An 11,297-nucleotide genomic window follows, 5' to 3' on the forward strand; every position below is an offset into this window, starting at 1 on the left:
TCGGTAGGATAGTCTGTTTTATGATGGCATGTTTGGCAGCATGAGTGAAGGATGCTTTGTTGCGAAATAGGAAGCCTATTCTAGATCAAAATTAAGGATTGGAGAAAGGAGAGTTTACAGTTTAACCAGACACCTAGGTATTTGTAGTTGTCTACGTATTTATTCTAAGTCAGAACCGTCCAGAGTAGTGATGCTGAACGGGCGTGCAGGTGCAGGCAGCAATCGGTTGAAGAGTATGCATTTAGTTTTACTTGCATATAAGAGCAGTTGGAGGCCACGGAAGGAGAGTTTTATGGCATTGAAGCTCGTCTGGAGGTTAGTTAACACAGTGTCCAAAGAAGGGCCAGAAGTATACAGAATGGTGTCGTCTGCGTAGAATCACCAGCAGCAAGAGCGACATTATTGATGTGTACAGAGAAAAGAGTCGACCCGTGAATTGAACCCTGTGGCACCCCCATAGAGACTGCCAGAGGTCCGGACAACAGGCCCTCCAATTTGACACACTGAACTCTCTGAGAAGTAGTTGGTGAACCAGGCGAGGCAGTCATTTGAGAAACCAAGGCTGTTGAGTCTGCCGATAAGAATGTGGTGATTGACAGTCGAAAGCCTTGGCCAGGTCGATGAATACGGCTGCACAGTATTGTCTTTTATCGATGGCAGATATGATATCGTTTAGGACCTTGAGCTTTGCTGAGGTGCACCCATGACCAGCTCAGAAACCAGATTGCATAGCGGAGAAGGTACGGTGGGATTCGAAATGGTCAGTAATCTGTTTTTTGACTTGGCTTTCGAAGACCTTAGAAAAGCAGGGTAGGATAGATATAGGTCTGTAACAGTTTGGGTCTAGAGTGTCTCCCCCTTCGAAGAGGGGGATGACCGTGGCAGCTTTCCAATCTTTGGGGATCTCAGACGATACGAGAGGTTGAACAGGCTGGTAATAGGGGTTGCAACAATTGTGGTGGATAATTTTAGATAAAGAGGGTCCAGATTGTCTAGCCCAGCTGATTTGTAGGGGTCCAGATTTTGCAACTCTTTCAGAACATCAGCTATCTAGATTTGGGTGAAGGATAAATGGGGGAGGCTTGGACAAGTTGCTGAATCAATTTTAGAATAATGCTGTAAAGTAACAAAATATTGGAAAAGTCAAAGGGTCTGAATACTTCCCGAATGCACTATATGCCAATGTTCCCAATTGGGACTTTGAATGAGAATAGAATGGTCTGCATCTGCCATTATTAAGTGAGTGTGACCCACTAATCTACATCCTAATCAAATTCAGATGTCACACCTGACAAAATAAATGAATAGGAATTGATGAAGGGTATTGTCTCTGCAATACCTCCTGTGTGCAATAATTCAGTGGATAAATGCTTTAACTAACAAAGCTTATGGGTTACATCATACCAGATTAATAAGCACCCGCCTGCACAGGGAGAGAGAGAAAAAAAGACATTGTTGAAACGCTTATGAAGTCGAATGATTTCTTGTTTCAAATTCTAGTCATGTGGTTGAATACATGAATCCAAGCATTCAATAAGAAAATTAAAACAAATTCAAGGACCCAAAGTTTGGGCACCCCTCTGAGGCTGCATAATAATTTACTCTGCCGTCACAGAAAATGATCACAGTGGCATGCCTTTCATTTTCTAATAAAAGCTGAGTACTAGGGTATTGTCCAGACAAAGATTTTTAGTGTAGCAATATTAAGTTGTATGAAATTAAATCAGATGTGAAAAATAGGCTATGCAAAAATGTGGGCACACTTGTCATTCTGTTGATTTGAATACCTGTAACTACTTAGCACTGATTAATTGGAACACACAATTGGTTTGGTGAGCTCATTAAGCCTTGAACTTCATAGATAAGTGCATACAATCATGAGAAAAGGTATTTAAGGTGGACAATTGCAAGTTGTTGTTCTCTTTGACTCTCCTCTGAAGAGTGGCAACATGGGGGCCTCAAAACAACTCTCAAAGGACCTGAAAACAAAGATTGTTCAACATTATGGTTTAGAGGAAGGCTACAAAAAGCTATCGCTGAGATTTAAGCTGTCAGTGTCCACTGTGAGGAACATAGTGAGGAAATGGAAGACCACAGGCACAGTTCTTGTTAAGGCCAGAAGTGGCAGGCCAAGTAAAATATCGGAGAGGCAAAGGATGGTGAGAACGGTCAAAAACAGCCCGCAGACCACCTCCAAAGACCTACAACATCATCTTGCTGCAGATGGTGTCACTGTGCATCGTTCAACAATTCAGCGCACTTTGCACAAGGAGAAGCTGTATGGGAGAGTGATGCGGAAGAAGCCTTTTCTGCACACACGCCACAGAGTCGCTTGAGGTATGCAAACACATTTGGACAAGCCAGCTTCATTTTGGAATAAGTTGCTGTGGACTGATGAAACAAAGATTGAGTTATTTGGTCATTACAAGGGATGTTATGCATGGCGGCAAAAGAACACAGCGTTCCAAGAAAAACACCTGCTACCCACAGTGAAATTTGGTGGGGGTTCCATCATGCTGTGGGGCTGTGTGGCCAGTGCCGGTACTGGGAATCTTGTTAAAGTTGAGGGTCACATGGATTCCACTCAATATCAGCAGATTCTTGGGAATAATGTTGAAGAATCAGTCACAAAGTTGAAGTTACGCCGGGGCTGGATATTACAACAAGACCACGACCCAAAACACTGCCCAAAATCTACCCGGGCATTTATGCAGAGGAACAAGTACAATGTTCTGGAATGGCCATCCCAGTCCCCAGACCTGAATATCATTGAGAATCTGTGGGATGATTTGAAGCGGGCTGTCCATGCTCGGCAACCATTAAACCTAACTGAACTGGAGATGTTTTGTAAGGAGGAATGGTCCAAAATACCTTCATCCAGAATCCAGACACTCATTAGAGGCTATGGGAAGCGTCTAGAGGCTGTTATTTTAGCAAAAGGAGGCTCTACTAAATATTGATATGATATTTCTATTGGGGTGTCCAAATTTATGCACCCGTCTAATTTTGTTTTGATGCATATTGCACATTTTCTGTTAATCCAATAAACTTAATTTCACTACTGAAATATTACTGTGTCCATCAGTTATTTGATAGATCAAAATGAAATTGCTGATCCAAACACCCAATTATTTATAAATGGAAATTGTCAGTGGTGCCCAAACTTGTTCATACGACTGTAGGGGGTCAATTAGATTACAACAAACCCTCAGGTTTGGCTACATGCTTTCACCATTACTCCTACAACTTGTCTTTGCCCACCAGCTGGTCAAAGGGTTATGTTTCAGCGACCTTTAATCCCCAAAAGAACATGTCCTCTAACACATTACCCACAATGAATTAAGTCAACCCAATTAGAATCTTAATGTCAGCCCTGTCATCCCACAAGCTTCCTCAGAATGTCTTCCAGTCAGAGAATACCATGGAGACCTGTTCTCCTAGGAGTGAGGAGAGAACTCACTCGGTAGAATGTACCAGAGGTTTATGGCCTCAGCTCCATATCTGTATAAAGATACGACCAGATGGATCAGGTGACGTTGGATGTCACGGCTGTCGAATGAACTGGACCAAGGTGCAGAGCGGTGAGCGTACATATTCCTTTTATCATTATGACGCTGACAAAAACAATCCAAAAACCAACCGTGAAACTAAAGGTTATAGTGCCAACAAACAAAGACAACTACCCACAAAGACAGGAGGGAAAAAGGGCTGCCTAAGTATGGTTCTCAATCAGAGACAACGATAGACAGCTGTCCCTGATTGAGAACCCTACACGGCCAAAACATAGAAATACCAATAATAGAATATAGAATACCCACCCCAACTCACACCCTGACCAAATCAAAATAGAGACATAAACAGGTCAGGGCGTGACAGTGGAAGAATTAAGGAATGACTGGATACATTTTTATTTGTGTCTCCCCATGTGTGTTTGTCCCATCACTTAGCTACAACATTATTTGATTATTGGGACATTTCTAGGAAGCGAGACTTTGTGAGAGGGACAACAACAAAAAATAGCATGAGATAGCTTCTGTAGTACTAGCATGTGAGAGTGACACATTTTTGGGCCTTGCTGATTTGACCTGATCGTATCAGCATTGCTTTTCAGGGTTGTTTTGACTTGGGATTCTCCACCCTCCCCAGATCTGACATGGTCTTCCTTTTGTAATCACACACGCACGCACGCACACACACACACACACACACACACACACACACACACAGTGTTAATCAGCAGTGAGATTTGATTGGAGTGACTCAATTAGGCCATGAAAATTAGTTTAGGGGACAGATTCTAGGCGCTACAGGCTTTACGTCACTTCTCTATACAGGCCAAGGTACCATAGACCTGGGGAATATAAACCACTCTTCCACTTCTTGGTTTTCTCACCTTATCAAAATGATGATTCTGTGAAATGCTCATTTGGGATCTGTAGGTCTAATTCTGAAGTATCTTGAGAATTCCCTTACATGGAATTGGTTATAGGTAATGAATGTGATTTTAGGCTGTTGAGCATGCTTGTACATCACATTAAGGTGCTGAACTACTTATCCAACTGTGTGTGTGTGTGTGTGTGTGTGTGTGTGTGTGTGTGTGTGCGTGCGTGCGTGCGTGCGTGCGTGCGTGCGTGCGTGCGTGCGTGCGTGCGTGCGTGCGTGCGTGAATTAACCATACCTTTCTAGGGTATGTTACATCACATGATTAAAGACCCAGTTACTCATCTCCTGGAATCATCTGTGTCACATAGCGTCTTCCAAGTACAACCTATTATGCATTTTGATTCTGAGAACTGTTGATGGAAGATCAGTGCACAAAGCCCTAAGAGATTTGCTGGCGGAGTCGAACTATGAAATAAGACGATTCATGTTATGAGGCTGGATGGAACTCGTGAGGAAGGATGAACACATGAATAGGGGAAACAGCAAGAGAACCAGCCTCATGTGATCATCAGTCGTAAACAACGAACCCGGAGATGATAATTGCATAAGCAGAGTCAGCAAGGGTGAATTAAGTGGATCTGTCAATTAAAATAAGACCTCAGAAGGCTAGACTACGCTCAAAGGAAAAACATCATCCCACATTCTAAAAGGGATGAGTGTACACATGATAGGCTGAGATTCAATTGGGACACTTTGAACTTGTTTTTCCAGCAAGTGAAAGTTGACTTAGTCTGTATCAGTATTGTGAACTTTGAATGTTCAAAGTTGGTTGCCATTCATCACCGTATCTCTGGTTCCATCAGTTTCTAGTGGCCTAAGTGTTACGTAAACCCAACATGGGTTTCTTTAAGGAAATTCAATATACTGTGGTTTATCTATATGTTGTATCAAACTCTTTTTTTTTTACCAGGAAAGTAGACTGAGAATGCATTCTCTTCTAGACATCGTTTGGTACATCAGCTCTACGGAGACACATAATGCTAATGCAAAGGATTACTGCTGAAAAGGATAGTTCAGATGAGGGAACCAAGGAATCACACCAAATGGCACCCAATTCCTTAGACACTCCATTACTTTTACCAGCATAACCTCGTCCCCGGGGTAATTGCTGTGGAGCCGGCTGGTGGACAAGACTAGACACAGCCTCCGCATAAACCCGTGGCCCTAGAAAGGGATATCTGGTGTCATTTAGGATTCACCCAAGATACACCGGTGGTCCCGGATCTACAGAATCACCAGCTGAACTGCATTACATGGCTGCCTGTAGCACAAGACTGTAAATTAGGAGGCAATGTCTTACTCATGTTTACTATACATTTTGTGGTCCTCTTTAGCTCCGTTGGTAGAGCATGGCATTTGCAAGGCCAGAGTAGTGGGTTTGATTCCGGGGACCACCCGTATATAAAATGAATTCACACATGACTCTAAGAAGCTTTGGATAAAACTGCTAAATTGCCAATATTGTTATGATATCATTATTATTATACTATAATATAATAGATAATAATATAATGTTAATATATGCCATTTCTATTATATATTATTATATTATCATTAGCAAGACATAACCATTCCGAGTGAAATACATGGGTTAACAGGTTTCACTGTACGGAGTCCACTCAGTCCACATGAACCCATATAACAGCAGTATTTTGAAGAATTCTAGAATGTTCTAGAATTTGCTCGTGTGATTTTAGTTGATTTATTACTGTTGATGACTCCTGTGTGTCTCTTGTCTCTTTAAAGAGTGCTTATTGGGAGGGGGAAAAATTCTAGCTCACCTGTACTCCACACGCAGAGACGAGTACAAAGCTCTCCCTCGCCCTCCATTTGGTAAATCCAACCACAAGTCTATCCTCCTGATTCCTGCTTACAAGCAAAAATTAAAGCAGGAAGCACCAGTGACTCGGTCTATAAAAAAATGGTCAGATGAAGCAGATGCTAAACTACAGGACTGTTTTCCTATCACAGACTGGAACATGTTCCGGGATTCTTCCGATGACATTGAGGAATACACCACATCAGTCACCGGCTTTATCAAAAAGTGCATTGAGGAAGTCGTCCCCACAGTGACTGTACGTACACACCCCAACCAGAAGCCATGGATTACAGGCAACATTCGCACTGAGCTAAAGGCTAGAGCTGCCGCTTTCAAGGTGTGGGACTCTAACCCGGAAACTTACAAGAAATCCTGCTATTCCCTGCGACGAACCATCAAACAGGCAAAGCGTCAATACAGGGCTAAGATTGAATCCTACTACACCGGCTCCGACGCTCGTCGGATGTGGCAGGGCTTGCAAACTATTACAGACTACAAAGGGAAGCACAGCCGCGAGCTGCCCAGTGACACGAGCCTACCCGACGAGCTAAATCACTGCTATGCTCGCTTCGAGGCAAGCAACACTGGGGCATGCATGAGAGCATCAGCTGTTCCGGACGACTTTGTGATCACGCTCTCTGTAGCCGACGTGAGTAAGACCTTTAAACAGGTCAACATACACAAGGCTGCGGGGCCAGACGGATTACCAGGACGTGTGCTCCGGGCATGTGCTGACCAACTGGCAGGTGTCTTCACATTTTTACATTTACATTTACATTTACATTTAAGTCATTTAGCAGACGCTCTTATCCAGAGCGACTTACAAATTGGTGCGTTCACCTTAAGACATCCAGTGGAACAGCCACTTTACAATAGTGCATCTAAATATTTTAAGGGGGGGGGTGAGAAGGATTACTTTATCCTATCCTAGGTATTCCTGAAAGAGGTGGGGTTTCAGGTGTCTCCGGAAGGTGGTGATTGACTCCGCTGTCCTGGCGTCGTGAGGGAGTTTGTTCCACCATTGGGGGGCCAGAGCAGTGAACAGTTTTGACTGGGCTGCGCAGGAACTGTACTTCCTCAGTGGTAGGGAGGCGAGCAGGCCAGAGGTGGATGAACGCAGTGCCCTTGTTTGGGTGTAGGGCCTGATCAGAGCCTGGAGGTACTGAGGTGCCGTTCCCCTCACAGCTCCGTAGGCAAGCACCATGGTCTTGTAGCGGATGCGAGCTTCAACTGGAAGCCAGTGGAGAGAGCGGAGGAGCGGGGTGACGTGAGAGAACTTGGGAAGGTTAAACACCAGACGGGCTGCGGCGTTCTGGATGAGTTGTAGGGGTTTAATGGCACAGGCAGGGAGCCCAGCCAACAGCGAGTTGCAGTAATCCAGACGGGAGATGACAAGTGCCTGGATTAGGACCTGCGCTGCTTCCTGTGTGAGGCAGGGTCGTACTCTGCGGATGTTGTAGAGCATGAACCTACAAGAACGGGCCACCGCCTTGATGTTAGTTGAGAACGACAGGGTGTTGTCCAGGATCACGCCAAGGTTCTTAGCGCTCTGGGAGGAGGACACAATGGAGTTGTCAACCGTGATGGCGAGATCATGGAATGGGCAGTCCTTCCCGGGAGGAAGAGCAGCTCCGTCTTGCCGAGGTTCAGCTTGAGGTGGTGATCCGTCATCCACACTGATATGTCTGCCAGACATGCAGAGATGCGATTCGCCACCTGGTCATCAGAAGGGGGAAAGGAGAAGATTAATTGTGTGTCGTCTGCATAGCAATGATAGGAGAGACCATGTGAGGTTATGACAGAGCCAAGTGACTTGGTGTATAGCGAGAATAGGAGAGGGCCTAGAACAGAGCCCTGGGGGACGCCAGTGGTGAGAGCGCGTGGTGAGGAGACAGATTCTCGCCACGCCACCTGGTAGGAGCGACCTGTCAGGTAGGACGCAATCCAAGCGTGGGCCGCGCCGGAGATGCCCAACTCGGAGAGGGTGGAGAGGAGGATCTGATGGTTCACAGTATCGAAGGCAGCCGATAGGTCTAGAAGGATGAGAGCAGAGGAGAGAGAGTTAGCTTTAGCAGTGCGGAGGGCCTCCGTGATACAGAGAAGAGCAGTCTCAGTTGAATGACTAGTCTTGAAACCTGACTGATTTGGATCAAGAAGGTCATTCTGAGAGAGATAGCGGGAGAGCTGGCCAAGGACGGCACGTTCAAGAGTTTTGGAGAGAAAAGAAAGAAGGGATACTGGTCTGTAGTTGTTGACATCGGAGGGATCGAGTGTAGGTTTTTTTCAGAAGGGGTGCAACTCTCGCTCTCTTGAAGACAGAAGGGACGTAGCCAGCGGTCAGGGATGAGTTGATGAGCGAGGTGAGGTAAGGGAGAAGGTCTCCGGAAATGGTCTGGAGAAGAGAGGAGGGAATAGGGTCAAGCGGGCAGGTTGTTGGGCGGCTGGCCGTCACAAGACGCGAGATTTCATCTGGAGAGAGAGGGGAGAAAGAGTTCAGAGCACAGGGTAGGGCAGTGTGAGCAGAACCAGCGGTGTCGTTTGACTTAGCAAACGAGGATCGGATGTCGTCGACCTTCTTTTCAAAATGGTTGACGAAGTCATCTGCAGAGAGGGAGGAGGGGGGGGAGGGGGAGGAGGATTCAGGAGGGAGGAGAAGGTGGCAAAGAGCTTCCTAGGGTTAGAGGCAGATGCTTGGAATTTAGAGTGGTAGAAAGTGGCTTTAGCAGCAGAGACAGAAGAGGAAAATGTAGAGAGGAGGGAGTGAAAGGATGCCAGGTCCGCAGGGAGGCGAGTTTTTCAACATGTCACTGATTGAGTCTGTAATACCAACATGCTTCAAGCAGACCACCATAGTCCCTGTGCCCAAGAACACAAAGGCAACCTGCCTAAATGACTACAGACCCGTAGCACTCACATCCATAGCCATGAAGTGCTTTGAAAGGTTGGTAATGGCTCACATCAACACCATTATCCCAGAAACCCTAGACCCACTCTAACTTGCATACCGCCCAAACAGATCCACAGATGATGCCATCTCTATTGCACTCCACACTGCCCTTTCCCCCCTGGACAAAAGGAACACTTATGTGAGAATGCTATTCATTGACTAGAGCTCAGCGTTCAACACCATAGTGCCCTCAAAGCTCATCACTAATCTAAGGACCCTGGGACTAAACACCTCCCTCTTCCTGACAGGCCGCCCCCAGGTGGTGAGGGTAGGTAGCAACACATCTGCCACACTGATCCTCAACACTGGAGCTCCCCAGGGGTGCGTGCTCAGTCCCCTCCTGTACTGTCCGGTCCTCTGGCAGTCTCTATGGGGGTGCCACAGGGTTAAATTCTCGGGCCGACTCTTTTCTCTGTATATATCAATGATGTTGCTCTTGCTGCGGGCGATTCCCTGATCCACCTCTACGCAGACGACACCATTCTATATACTTTCGGCCCGTCATTGGACACTGTGCTATCTAACCTCCAAACGAGCTTCAATGCCATACAGCACTCCTTCCGTGGCCTCCAACTGCTCTTAAACGCGAGTAAAACCAAATGCATGCTTTTCAACCGATCGCTGCCTGCACCCGCATGCCCGACTAGCATCACCACCCTGGATGGTTCCGAACTTGAATATGTGGACATCTATAAGTACCTAGGTGTCTGGCTAGACTGCAAACTCTCCTTCCAGACTCACATCAAACATCTCCAATCGAAAATCAAATCAAGAGTCGGCTTTCTATTCCGCAACAAAGCCTCCTTCACTCACGCCGCCAAGCTTACCCTAGTAAAACTGACTATCCTACCGATCCTCGATTTCGGCGATGTCATCTACAAAATGGCTTCCAACACTCTACTCAGCAAACTGGATGCAGTCTATCATAGTGCCATCCGTTTTGTCACCAAAGCACCTTATACCACCCACCACTGCGACTTGTATGCTCTAGTCGGCTGGCCCTCGCTACATATTCGTCGCCAGACTCACTGGCTCCAGGTCATCTACAAATCCATGCTAGGTAAAGCTCCGCCTTATCTCAGTTCACTGGTCACGATGGCAACACCCATCCGTAGCACACGCTCCAGCAGGTGTATCTCACTGATCATCCCTAAAGCCAACACCTCATTTGGCCGCCTTTCGTTCCAGTACTCTGCTGCCTGTGACTGGAACGAACTGCAAAATCGCTGAAGTTGGAGACTTTTATCTCCCTCACCAACTTCAAACATCAGCTATCCGAGCAGCTAACCGATCGCTGCAGCTGTACATAGTCTATTGGTAAATAGCCCACCCATTTTCACCTACCTCATTCCCATACTGTTTTTATACTGTTTTTTTTATTTATTTATTTATTTTTCTGCTCTTTTGCACACCAATATCTCTACCTGTACATGACCATCTGATCATTTATCACCCCAGTGTTAATCTGCAAAATTGTATTATTCGCCTACCTCCTCATGCCTTTTGCACACATTGTATATAGACTGCCCATTTTTTTTTCTACTGTGTTATTGACTTGTTAATTGTTTATTCCATGTGTAACTCTGTGTTGTCTGTTCACACTGCTATGCTTTATCTTGGCCAGGTCGCAGTTGCAAATGAGAACTTGTTCTCAACTAGCCTACCTGGTTAAATAAAGGTGAAATAAAAATAAAAAATAAAAAATAAAAAAAACTCCCTGTTCACCCACGACTGCATGGCCAGGCACGACTCCAACACCATCATTAAGTTTGCCGATGACACAACAGTGGTAGGCCTGATCACCGACAACGACAAGACAGCCTATGGGGAGGAGGTCAGAGACCTGGCCGGGTGGTGCCAGAATAACAACCTATCCCTCACCGTAACCAAGACTAAGGAGATGATTGTGGACAACAGGAAAAGGAGCACGGAGCACATCCCCATTCTCATCGACGGGGCTGTAGTGGAGCAGGTTGAGAGCTTCAAATTCCTTGGTGTCCACATCAACAACAAACTAGATTGGTCCAAACACACCAAGACAGTCGTAAAGAGGGCACGACAAAGCCTATTCCCCCTCAGGAAACTAAA

Source organism: Oncorhynchus nerka, linkage group LG2, assembly GCF_034236695.1.
Source record: "Oncorhynchus nerka isolate Pitt River linkage group LG2, Oner_Uvic_2.0, whole genome shotgun sequence".
In the NCBI taxonomy this organism is placed as follows: domain Eukaryota; kingdom Metazoa; phylum Chordata; class Actinopteri; order Salmoniformes; family Salmonidae; genus Oncorhynchus; species Oncorhynchus nerka.